Genomic DNA, 13,968 nt, shown 5'->3' with positions numbered 1-13,968 from the left:
ACAGACATCAGTTATCTGCTCAGAGGTACCGTGTGCCCCCTCTTAAAAAGTGAATGTTCAACATCTATGTACAAAAGTATATATTTAAAAGTTCATTTGGTCAAATCCTTTTTCAATTAATGGCAATCAATTCATTTCTATACAGTATGAGCCCATACTGTATGTTTTACATCAAGTTCAAGTATCAACCAGCGAGATCAGAGAAAATGTATAAAAAACAGGAGAAAGGAAAAGGAAGGACAGACTATCCCATTCCAAGCATCATGCCCATTGCTCTAAAATCATATGAAAATGAGTAAATATCTCAATTTGCTTATTGGGTTATAGGCAAGTGTGGAAATCTTCGCTTGAGTTCAATCCTGTAGGGTGCTTTGTGTCAAGTTCTATTATGTACTGTGTCTCTACGAGACGGAGTTTGGCCTCTCAATTGCCTCCTCGCTTCATTGGGTCAACCAAATCTATCACATAGTACTACACCAAGTTGGGGTTGCTGTTATGTGACTGCTCGAAATGCCTGGCCACAGGGTACTTTTGGTCTTTACTCGAATTAGCTCTAATGTGCTGGAGTATCCTTTTGTGGGCAGGTAGTTTAAAACTACCAATGTACCCGAGCCCACATGGACACTCCAGCACATAGACAGCGAAGTCTGTCCTACAGGTCAATCTTTTAGTGATTTGGATGGGTACCGCATGGAATGGACTGGTGTACTGAGTTCTATTGCTGCCAAATTTACACACCTTGCAGCTCGGACATTTTCTAAAACCCTTAATTAGTGACATCCATGTTCCTTGGGTAACTACTTCTGGATTATTCTTAACAAGATTGTTTCCCATAGTTTGGGATTTTCTGAAAGTGAGGTTTGGTTTGTTCGAGACCAAACCTCCAATCACAGGATCCCCTTGTATCAGAATCCAATTGTGGGTAAAAATCTTCCGCAATTGTTGATGTTGCCTGCTATAAGTGAGTATAATTCTAGTTTGAACATTTGTAGAGCTTATGATTACCTCCTCCCTCTGTGCTTTTGGAAGCAGAGCCTCACCTCTAGGTAGTTGTTTAGTTTTATTAATAGCATTATCTACAACACCCGGGGTATAGCCCCTAGCCAAAAAGCGTTTTTTACTGGCCTGTTGTGCAATCTGGCATTCTGAATCTGTGCTGCAAATGCGTCTGATACGCAGCATCTCCCCATATGGGATGCTGCGTATCAGATGCTGCGGATGGTGACTTGACGCATGCAGCACAGTATTCCCTGCAGTGGGCTTCCTGTATAGACGAGTTGCCAGTGCGTTACCCTCCACGTATACCTCTACATCCAAGAAGACAACAGATGTAGAACTTATTGTGGATGTAAAGTTGAGGTTAAAGCAATTTGTATTCAATTTGTCCACAAATTGATTCGAGCTGACTTCTGAGCCTTTCCAAATGAAGAATAGGTCATCAATATATCTTAAATATACAACAACAAGACCTTCCATTATCTAACCATGTTCTCCCCTCAGGACCTGCTCCTCCCACAGTCCCATATGGAGACAAGAGTAACTGGGGGAGAAGCAGGCCCCCATCGCTACCCCCCTCACCTGTTGGTAGATTTGGTTGTTGAACATAAAATAATTGTGCTCAAGACATCCTCTAACAATAGATAGCAACATTTTGTTGTGGGGTGCGCAATTCATGGGTCTCAAATTCAGAAACGCTTTTAAACCATCTTGGTGTCTAATCGAGGTATACAAAGAGGTCACATCTAATGTCATTAGAATCATATCTGAACACCAGTCTATTTGATCAATTTTTCGTAGAAAGTCCGATGTATCCTGGACGTATGAACACAGATTTTGAACCCATTCCTGCAGGAAACAGTCTATTTACTTGGAAGTCTTTTCCATGATGCTCCCAATAGCCGAAATGATGGGTCTCCCAGGAGGCATAGTGACAGATTTGTGTACTTTTGGGATGAGATAAAATGTGGGGATGATTGGGTGATCTTTTTTGAGAAACTGGTATTCGGCATCACTCACCAGGCTCCCATTTTTCCATGCAAGCAATTTTAAATATTGTTCATTCCATGAGGTTCGTACTACATGGATATTGCTTTTTCTGTAGCATGATAGGTCTGATAATTGTGTTTCTGCTTCCGACATGAGGAGTTTACGTGGCCATAAGACCACGTTACCCCCCTTGTCTGCTTGCCTCACAATCACATTGGTATCAGTTCCCAATTTTTTCATCAAATTCCAATAGCACAAATTGAGCTTACTCGTCACAAAGTGTGATTTGTTGACAGTTGTATAAAGTTTCTTCAAATCCTGTGTGAACCTGAAAGGGTGTGGCTTCAACCTAGACATTTGCATATACACACTTGCTACTCTAATGATTTGTGCTTGTTGTTTTCTATATGATATATATATATATATATATATATATATATATATATATATATATATATATATATATATATATATATATATATATATATTTATACATACACACACACAAGCGTCATCTTCAAAGAAGGAATCACTCTCAGAGGTGAACCAGAGTTTATTCAGGAAGGTTACGCGTTTCGTCAGACAAACTGACTATATATATATATATATATATATATATATATATATATATATATATTTATATATATGTACAGCGAGTCCCATCCTGATTAAAAGGAAGCGGCACATCACTTCATCCACGAGTAATTTATTTTGTGCAAACAACGGGTTTCAGGTGAAAGAGCCTTTGTCAAGTTTACAAACTAGAAAACCGGAGCCACTATATATAACATCACAGTAGACATAGAAAAAATCCTAATGGATTGTTGCATGGATTGAAAACGATCATACAATGCAACGCAGTAGCAGTACATGTGAGAACATAAATAAATTAGTTGGGGAATATGTGAATATATGAATAATTATTTGCAAATTCATTATTGTGTGCGATTATGAGACCATAGATGGACTAGGCCGTATTCTGAACGTTATAATGAAAATAGAAGAAATGTTTCTGCACAATTCCTTCGACAAGTCAATCCATCAAAATGAAAAAACATATATATATCTGATGGAAATATATTAACATTAATAAACAGAAAAATTCCTCGGAGCAAATTGATCCCAATGCATATCAACATCATATATACTTTTAAAAAACACATACCAGTTGAAAAATTGATTAATTAGAATGACCTGTGATCTAGTATATGAACATCATGTTTTCATCATCAATTTATCAATGCTAAAAGCCGGCTCAGCAACAAAGCTGTTGTGTGAAATGCATAGTGGCTTGGAAATAAGTCAAACAATTGAATTCAAAGTGTAGTATGTGTGAAAATTAGTGTGATATATAACCCACGAGTATGCATCATATATTTATGAGGGGAAGTTCTCCCATATAGGCAATCATATTTTTCCCATAGTGGGATATTGGTATAACACATTCCAACTATATTGATCTGGACCATCAGACTCCCAAGCAACCTGATCAGATCCAAATATAATTGTACGGATCAAAAAAATAAAATCCTGGGCCAGTTCCCAGATTCAACAAATTTACATAAAGCTAGTGCCTAAATAAAATTAGATTAGATTCAGAAAGCATAACTATGCGCGGCATTTCCTACATGCACTCAATATTAAACTTAAATAAGAGAAACCCTTAATAAAAGAAATAAAAAAGGGAGGGGTGTTACAGAAGGAAAGAAAAATGAAGATTTAAAAAAGAATTTAGGATATTAGATAAAGTGGATAGAATACAGAGAGCGAAGAAATGGCTGAGAAGTTACGTTTCAATATGTGTTGACAATTCATCCTTCCTGTTCAGATCAAAAGGCATTCTGGTGTTGAGATGATATATCGAGATTCGAGGATGCATAGGTGCCTCTCCCTGTTGCCTCCTCTTGTATGTTTCATTACCCTGTCAATGTCACAGAACTTCAAAAGCGTATTACTGCTATTGTGCATGTTGTAGAAATGCCTTGCCACTGGGTAATTGAAATAATGATTGATTATTGTTCTCTGATGTTTTAAAATGGGTTTTATGAGTTGTAATTTGGTGCTCCCTACATACTTGAGACCCCTAGGAATTCTAAAGCATAAACCACATACTCAGCAGCACAAGTGATACATTTAGAAATAGGTTTATCTTTCCCATTGTGTGTCTGGAACCTCTTGCAATTCTGATTTTATTTACATGCTTTGCATGAATTGCATTTATAAAATCCTTTCTTTGTTTAAAGCCAATTGGTAGGTGCTGCCGACTGTTGAAAACTTTGGAACAATTTCTCCTTAAGGGATCTCGGCCTCCTATAAGTCACTGTTTGAGAATCTCCTACACTCTTGCCTACTATGGGGTCTGCTTGTATGAGACCCCAGTGTCCGATCATGATTTCTTTAAGACTATGGGATCATGAGTTAAATCAGGTAATCATTTTAGGAATATTGGTCAATTGATTCTCACTAGATGTTTTTTTACTGTTACTGAACAGAACCTCGGTCTGTTTGACATTCTGTAGCTTTGTGCGGGCTTGAGATAAGATCTTATCAGAGTAGCCCTGCTTGTTGAACCGTTCTTTTTTGTACCCAACATCTGTGCTGCAATTTCTGCGAGCATGCAATAGTTCTCATACAGTATTCTGTTTAGGAGGGAGGCAGGATTGTGACTACGTACATGCAAGGTACTGTTGCCTGCTGTCTCTTTACTGAAGAGATTTGTCACCAATTTGTTGTTCTGTGTTGTAATCTTCATATCGAGAAATTCACAAGATGTTTCGCTCATACTATGTGTAAAGCTCAAATTCAAGGTATTGCGGGATAAGAGCTCGATGAACTGTTGGGCTAGATCCCACCTTCCATCCCTAATGATGAAAAGATCATCGATGTCCCTTAGCCATAAAGGTACGTGTTCAGTATACTGTTCATTGGCATCTGTCCATACCACCTGCTCCTCTCAGCAGCCAAGAAACAAGTTTGCTAGGCAGGGGGCGAAGCAGGTGCCCATGGCAGTGCCTGATTTCTGTCAGTATAGTGTTTGATCAATCAAGAAGATATTTTCTTTAAGGCAGTATAACATCATTTGCTTCAACATGAAAGTATGATCAAACAGCTCAATTATAAATATCATTATAAAAATTCGGATTATCTTTTTCTCCAACATCTGACTGGAATTACGTGGATACACAAATTGACCTGTTTTTGTTTGTAAGGAAACTCATACTGATGAAACTTCACAAAATGCCCAAATACCAGGAATAGTGTAATCGTATCATCACAATTCAGCAGGTTGTAAATACTCCGACTAACTTCACCCTTGAAGATACATATTCCATTCTTGAGATACATGAATTAGACAGCAATATGGCTGCAGTTGACAATGAGAAAGTGGAGGTCACATTGAATATCATGGTCTTCCCCGCAGGAGCAACAAGAAGCAGTGGCTTAAAAATAAAATCCAGTTTCAACCCTAGCGTACGCACGATAATATGGAAGCATTTCACTCACTGATGGTCCATGAGTTGGTACGAAAAAGGAACAAGTGCAATTATCGCATCAAGGATAATTTAACAAAAGGGTGTATCAAAGGTTAAATTAGGGTGTGGGGAGGTGCATCAGATTATCACATGGATGATGTCATCAGTGATGTCATTGACCATGTCATGAGTGATGTAATATGTGATGTCATCAGCAGTGCATTGCGGGGCGTGAGTTATAGTTAGCTCAGCTAACCATAACTCACTGAATTTTTATGGTTTTGTAGGAGTGAAATGTCAGACTAACTATAACGTCTCTGAAACCTGTTTTTATTGTGAATATCTAAGGTTTTTTAAATGCTAATTTCTAACTATAAGTCCCTGAAACGTGTGTCTCTTTCAGTGAATATATATATATATTTATATCTATATCTCTCTCTCGCTCTCTCTCTCTCTCTCTCTCTCTCTCTCTCTCTCTCTCTCTCTATATATATATATATATATATATATATATTACCTACTGGCGTCTCGCCAGTAGGTATATATAGTTAGGATTTATTCCCTATGGGATTTTTGAAAATTCTATGTCTAATAACTTTGGCGTTTGTGGACGGAATCGGCTGAAATTTTCAGGAAAATGGCACATTTTGTTTCTGAGCAGCCCTTGAAAATTTGGGGGGGTTTTGTCGAGGGGGGGTTGAGAAAAAAGAGGGGTCCCAAAACGCGTTTTTCCCATGTTAATTTCCATAGGGCGGTTGGACTCACTTTTAGCTCGAACGGCTGAATGGATTTGCACGAAACTTGGCAAAATTGTAGGGACTGTTAGCCCGATGTGCCTTTGCTAGGTCTCAAGATATGTGCTCCAGTAGTTTTTGAGAAATTAACGTTCAAAACAAGATATATATCTGTAACAGCGCTCCGGGCTGCGGTCCGGTTCGCTTACTTTTCGCGAAACGGAACTTTGCGCGCAGAAAGCTGATTGGCTCTCCGGTGTCTGTCAACATTCTAAACAGTCCGGAGCGGCCGCCATCTTATCTCTCGGTAGGATCGAGAGAGAAGAAGAGGTGAAAAACAAAGGGGGAATTTATTGAAAGGGGGCAAGGTATACCCCTCTTGACCCCCTAGGAATGTTGTTGGGGTTATTAAAGGGTCCCGTGGGGAAAATAAAAAAAAAATGATTTTTCACGGTAGAAGCGCTTCACGGGCCGCGAACTGGGCCGCAAACTGGTAGCGAAACGGGAATTCGCCATTTTGTGCTTCGTTTTAATTAAATTACTAGGTATAAGGGGGTGCGGGAGACGTATCCTAATCCCCTATGTTTCCTGAGGGTGGCTGAGGAGGCTCATATATGTTGATACATCTCTTCCAGCGGCTGTGCGTGAGCTTTTTTTTTTTTTTGCTGCGTTAATGTTCGATTCGATGGAAATCAGGAAGTGTTGACCACCATTTTGTCACTGCGAGTAAATATTTTGTTATAAATGAATCCTTATTGATAAACATTGTCTGCGCCATCTTGCGTTTTTGTCCAATGCCACAATTTTGTCGTGCACGGCAGCCATTTTAGATGCCTTGACCAGGCCCACTCTCTGCACGCCGCCGATCCTCAGCATGGCTCCCCACCCTCGCAAGCATCTCCCCCACGCACTGGTCACCCCCGCTCTCTCTCTCATGCATGGGCCATATACTTCCCCCCATCTGCGCTGCTCTTCTCTGAGAATCACACCCTGTGCCCGCCCGACACCTCCCTTTCACCCTATTCACTAACGCACCCTCTGACACTCCTCTTCCTCTGTGTCCGATTGTCCAGGCCGGACCTAGGCTATCACCTAGCCCTGCGGATGTAGTTTATGGCCCCAGCTGTAGAGTATCCAGACATGCCAACCCTCCCGATTCAGGCGTGAGACTACTGATTTCAGTGCTAGTCTTTCGCCTCCCGATTCCTGCAAGGAAAAATCCGGGGGCATATTACCAACAACTAGCGATAATTTTTGTCTCTAACTTGTTTAGAGACAAAAATTATCGCCGCACATCGGCGAATTTTATCGCACATAAACCTTGCTATTAGCAAGGTTTATCGCAAATGCGATAAAAAACGGCCGCAATGCATGAATATCGTTGAAAAGTCAGCGATATTCATGCATTATCCAGCAAATGCTCTTAGCCATGTTATCCACTTCCCATTGGATAACATGGCTAAAAACTGCTCAGGGCAGGTGTTAGGTTTTGGAGATATTCGCGCTTAGCGCGAATATCTCCAAAAGTTGGTAATAGGAGATAGCGATGGTTAGGGACTGTTTCCAGTCGCTAAAATCTTGGCACGCCCACTTTGCATGTCATTAGTGATAAATATCACTGATATGCAAAGCGGGGCCCAAGATGGTCGCTATCTCCTTTTAGCTGTCACTAACTGGTGTTAGCGACAGCTTGGTAATAGGGAGATAATTTTATCTCTTTTTTTTTGGCTTTTAAAGCCAAAAAAGCGAGAAATATGCCCCATGATTTCTCGGGGGTTTCAGCTGACAGGGCTTGGTATTGTGTTACGTGCTAATTCTTCCAGGAAACGTCAGAGGGTCGATGCAGGGGTTCTAGAAGGGGTGATAAACCATTTAAGCCTCATGAACAAGCGCATGGTCTTTTAAAGATTTGTGAAGTACTCGGGGCGGCGGTGTGTGTGTGCCCTCTTTCAGGAGCGGGCGGGGGGGCACTGCCAGCAACTTGCCAGGCCAGGCAGTGTTCAACACGTGCATCACCCTTTCTCTGCCTGCTATTGCGCTCCATGCTTCGGAAAGGTAAGAAAAAGAACGTGCATTTGAGTTTGAAATGTCCGATCTTGTAGCAGTACACTTGCAAAGCCCACACATGACAATAACCCGATTCAAGGCCCCATTCACCCGATTTTTTAAACATATATAGCACTCCAACAAAGTTAGATTTTAAAACTTTATTAACTTTTAAATATAACGAACGCAACAAAAACTGTAAATATATTTAACCATTTTTTGAAATTAACCAGAACTATAACGATAACAACAACAACAACAATAATATAACTTTTATGCCTAAATTACGCAAACATTTAGCTAATCTGCTAAAGGGGGGAGTTGCCATTTCTTTACAATAATCAATAATGAAAAATCCACATCAATAGGGTTGTCCGTTTTCTCGATGCAGCACTATAGTGCAACATACACAGCACCTGGGGTGTCAAGAGTGAACAGGTCTTTCTTTGTTCCTTAAGATGTTATCTGTGTCAACCTCTTCCGAGAATGCTGATGCGTTAGGATTTCCTTGTGTTTCTTAATAGCATTGGTGTCTGCACACTTCTTTGTCAATTCTGTGAAGATGATAACTGCTTCATAAACAGACGATATCTTTGTTTAGTCATTAGTGTTAAGTGTGTCTGAAACTACAGTGCCCTTCTGTTTTTTTTCTTCAGGCTCTACAGAGTTTTGTGTGTTGTTCTTTTGAGCGACAATTATTCCAGAGGTTTGAGGTTTACTTGTTTTGTCCTGCAGTGAGTTAACAGCTTTAGAGACTTCATGTTTATTTGCAATGTCCTGCTGTTCGTCAACTGCTTCAGAGACGTCAGCCTCATATGTTATGTTTGACTAGATCCTGGACCTGCCCGGCCGCGCCCAAAATGGTGCCGGTGTAAATGGGACTCGTAACTGCTTGTTGTGTACTGGTTGCCCAACCTTGATATCACGAGATACATATGCAGTTTTGAAGCACATGGCGGAGGCTTGTCTGCTGTAGTGGGGCGCCCCTTTATCGTTTCAGTCGCCATTCCGCCCGCTTTTGCTACACTGTGCCTTTTCCGCCATTCAGCTGTTTAGCGCCCGCTCTTACGGCTACAGCGTCTCGCTCACCATGTAGTTGAGTTGCTCCCACTCTTGCGGTGCAGCGATAGGCGGCTTCCACAGGACTCTTAAAATGGCGGCCGGCTCTTCGGATTTGGGCCTGGTCCAGTAAACTGGCCCTGGGACACCTTGGAACTCGGACGCTTGTCTGCCAGGGCTTGGGTCCCATTCTCGAAAGCGTCCCCTCAGCCTTGAAGATTGTACAAAAGTCTTAGGGGCCGTCGACTCCCGCAGGCTTCCGGTGGGGAGCGGCTGCCATGATTGCTTGCGGAATGGCCACGACGGAGCTACGAGATGGTGGTGCTCTCATGGTGACGCCAGCTTCAGTCTGAAACATCCAGAAACAAGGTGGGGCTTTCATCGTTTGGGAAAAAAAATGTTTTAATCCAATGAAAAGTGTTATTTTTAGGTCACATGACCTAGTCTTACATCATTAGGAAAACAAAAGTAAAATGAACCAATGAAAAGTTTTATTAACAAGTCACATGACCTGTTATGCTTACGTTACGCGCTGCGCGGCGCGCTCTGGATCGTTTCCGGGAAGCTGCGCCTTGCGCACCGGAGCACTTCCGGGTGCGCTAACGCGTCGCGTCATATGACGCATTACGCGACAATGCAGGTCCAGAATATAGTCAAAATGTCTCCACCAACCAGCGGTCGGAATACAACCGCTTTCAGCAGTCCAAAAAGTTCGGTTAAATCTTAAGAGCGGGAGCAACTCAACTACATGGTGAGCGAGACGTTGTAGTCGCAAGAGCGGGAGGTAAACAGCTGAATGGCGGAAGAGGCACAGAGTACCAAAAGCGGGCGGAATGGCAACTAAAACGGTAAAGGGGCGCCCCACGACAGCGTGTCTTCAGGTCAAACGGATTGTGGGACAAGGTCCAGAATGGAAGAGTCATCAAAAGGGAAAAAATTCCGCCGGACCCCGGGAGCCAGCCGCCTATGCCGGGGGCGATCTCAGGCCACACCAGGGCAACACGACTTGGGGAGGGGGCAGGAGCCAAGCGCCCCCTCTCAGTCCGCGCCATCTCACCGCCCCTCGGGGGCCTCCATCAAGCGGTTTAGGGAGGCACCGTATCACATTGTTTTCCAATGCAGTCAGGTCCACAAATGGACCCCACTTACTTTGAATAGTGAAGCTGCAGCAGGTGCAAATAAGGTTTAAACAGTGTTACAAGAGCTGCTTAGAACTCTGAAGTATGGCACTCAACAACCAGGACTTATGCCATTTGTGTAAGGCAGTGACATGGAAGCAACTCAGGGACAAAAAGCATGAACGAACATTCACGTATGAAAATCTTATTTGGGGAAGGGGTAGAATCCAAACGCCCCCTCCCAGTTCGCGCCACTACACCGTATGTGGAAAATCTGAAGCCATCGTTCTACAAACTCTCAACCAGCCTTGGATGGAAAAATCTTAAAGAATGTACAAACTGAAAACCAGTTTTTGTCTGCATAGCATCAGCAGCAACGCTTGCTATCAGTGCATGAGTTTCATGCTCGATCGATTGAGCTAGCCGGATCGGGCAACAAAAAGTATAAAATAGTTATGTAAATAGTTATTTATTAAATTATTTTACCCTTTTACTTTGCTGGTGTGTCGTATCTATTTATAATATTTGCATAGGGTTTGTTGTTATTTTGGGCGGGGTGGGTGGCGGAGTCGATCTGTCTTGCAGCCATCATGGTGTGGAGCTTAGTTCATCTCACTATTTTCGTATTTCTCATGAAGGGTTGTTCCTAATGTTTGTATTTTAGCGAGGTCAAAAAGAGATCCAATTAGTGGTCTACTGATTTTGCTCGATTACTTTTATTTTTTTACACGATTTTTCACTATCTGCAAAGACTAAACAGAGTATTGCGACTTTGTGCTTGTTTGTAAATAGAGAATGATCCAAAGAGAACCAATTCTAAAACAGTAAATGCTTGGATAACAATCAATGAAATGGAGAGACAAGCAGGTACGACGGATTACAACGGGGGTAAAGGTCTGCGTTAACTACCCTTCACTATCTGCAAAGAGAGAGTATTACTAAGAGAAAAGAGGGGAGGGGGGGGGCAGCGTTCAAAGCACATCAGCGTGCATAAACACGAAAACGTTTTTACCTATCACATACTTGACATTTGACAGCTTTTGATATTTGCTATTAAAAAACCATTGAAATTCACAGAAAAAACCATAGGTTATAGTCCATATATAGTTAGGAATTTGCATTTACAAAACCTTGAAAATTCACTGAAAAAACCATAGGTTATAGACCATATATAGTTAGGAATTTGCATTTACAAAACCTTATTTTACTCGCATAAAACCATTGAAATTCCATATATAGTTAGATGCGCTAACTATATATCGCGTACCTGCAATCCACTGCTGATGATGTCACATATTACATCATTCATGACATGGTTAGTGACATCACTGATGACATCACTGATGACATCTCAAATGACATCACTGATGACATCACTGATAACATCTCATTTGACATTACTGATCACATCACTGATGATATCATTCATGTGATAATACCATGAACCTCTTCAGACTCTAATATAACCTTAGATACAATCAGTGTAAACAGACAGTCACAGACTGTCACTCATCCATGGAGTTACTCACACACCTAGTCAGTCATGCAAACAATCAATCAGACTTCCATTTCCTCAACTATACAGTTAAACACACCTTATTTATTCAAACATATACTAACACATATTTACTCTGTTATACAATCCCTGATACAAGTTCACAATGATCCATACAGACACTCACACATTCACTGGCTCTTATGCACATTTATTTATATATGTCAACTCTCACATGTACTGTGTTTTACATATGTAGTTACTTTGACATGTAGCACTGAGATATTCATTCACTCACTAATACACACAGTCATCCGCCCATACAGCTGTTTCCACATGCAGTTTTGAACCCATACATATAGTGAATCAACTACTCACACATCTATGTACAGAGTCACACACCGCCCAGCTACCCATACACACTCACTCAGTGTCCCATACAAATACTTGGACAACCAATCAATAACCCATACAGTTATTCATATAGCTACTGATCAACACATGCAGCAGTTTGTAGAACAACAGATATAATGATGCACAAATTAAGATAGTTTAGTCACTAACCCATGCTCTCATTAAGACACATTTAATCATTCTCTCATACAGTCAGTTATGCACCTACTAAATCCTTTTTCCAGACACTTATACGTCCACTCATTCTTCAATATGTAAGTCACATTTTAACTTTACAGAAACATACAGTCACTGGATGTTTGATCAGTGATGTCATCAGTGATGTCATTTGAGATGTCATCAGTGATGTCATCAGTGATGTCACTAACCATGTCATGAATGATGTAATATGTGACATCATCAGCAGTGGATTGCGGGTGCGCGATATATAGTTAGCGCATCTAACTATATATGGAATTTCAATGGTTTTATGCGAGTAAAATAAGGTTTTGTAAATGCAAATTCCTAACTATATATGGTCTATAACCTATGGTTTTTTCAGTGAATATATATATATATATATATGTAACAATCCCTGCTACCTCTCGCTCGGAGCCCAGTCCTGGATACCGCTGCGCAGGAAGAAGAGAGGAGACCTCAGGTGCAGTGAGCGATAATTTTTATTTCCTCGAGGAAGCGGCACACCACAGCATGACGTTTCGGCCTACTCAGAGGCCTTGATCACATGACGCACGCTGGGGAAGAGGCAATTTTTAAAGTGCTAGTGCTCAGTGAAAATACAATCTCATTGGTGGGTTATGGTCACATGTCACGCTGAATCATAGACAGAGACAAAAGGTTGTGAGCAAAACACATCACGGGCTAATCCCTGAATTTGGCACATAATGCAAAAAATACACTCAATAATATTTAAAGTGCAAATGCTAACTGATTGTTATGGAAAATACAGAGCAGGGGTCACTGGGTAATCCAATGAATGAATAGTGCAAAATATGCGCCATTGTGCAAAGTGCAAATAGTGTCGTGCGGATGAATGATATAATAATCAATATATACACTATATACAATACACTTCATGTACAAAATCATGTATAACAACGAATTTTAAAGAAATGTATAAAAATAAAAATCCATAAATGACGTGTCATAAATATATAAATATATATGTTAAAACCATGACTGTACAAGCATATTGACAATAAATATATATGTAAACAAAACACTATTTACACGGGATGAGACCTCAAGTGAAATTGAAAGCTATGACTGCTTAAATGCATTAAAGCCATAACACAAAGATCGCAGCATCCCATTTATATTGCACATACTGTTTGCTCATATGCCTACGCAGAGCTGGATGGTTTGGGAGGAGAGGAGATGTTAACCCACCGCAAGGAAAGGAAACCATCGCAGCCTCTACCCCCCAAACCTCCAGTTGGCACTGATAATGCCAGGTTGGACTTTACCCTGCCATGGATGTATCTAAGTGAGTGGTGAGAGAAACGAAAAACTGTGCACGTATTTTTATGTGAAAGTTTTTTAGTTTTATGTGTATCTGTGGGTTTTTTTCTTCTTCTTCAGGCTCTTTTTCTCTATATAACCTTTCTTAATAGTTCTCTCAGTCTTGTAAAGTCAAAATATTA

Source organism: Lissotriton vulgaris, chromosome 3_1 (genome assembly GCF_964263255.1).
Source record: "Lissotriton vulgaris chromosome 3_1, aLisVul1.2, whole genome shotgun sequence".
Lineage (NCBI taxonomy): Eukaryota > Metazoa > Chordata > Amphibia > Caudata > Salamandridae > Lissotriton > Lissotriton vulgaris.
This window is presented reverse-complemented; position numbering follows the sequence as displayed.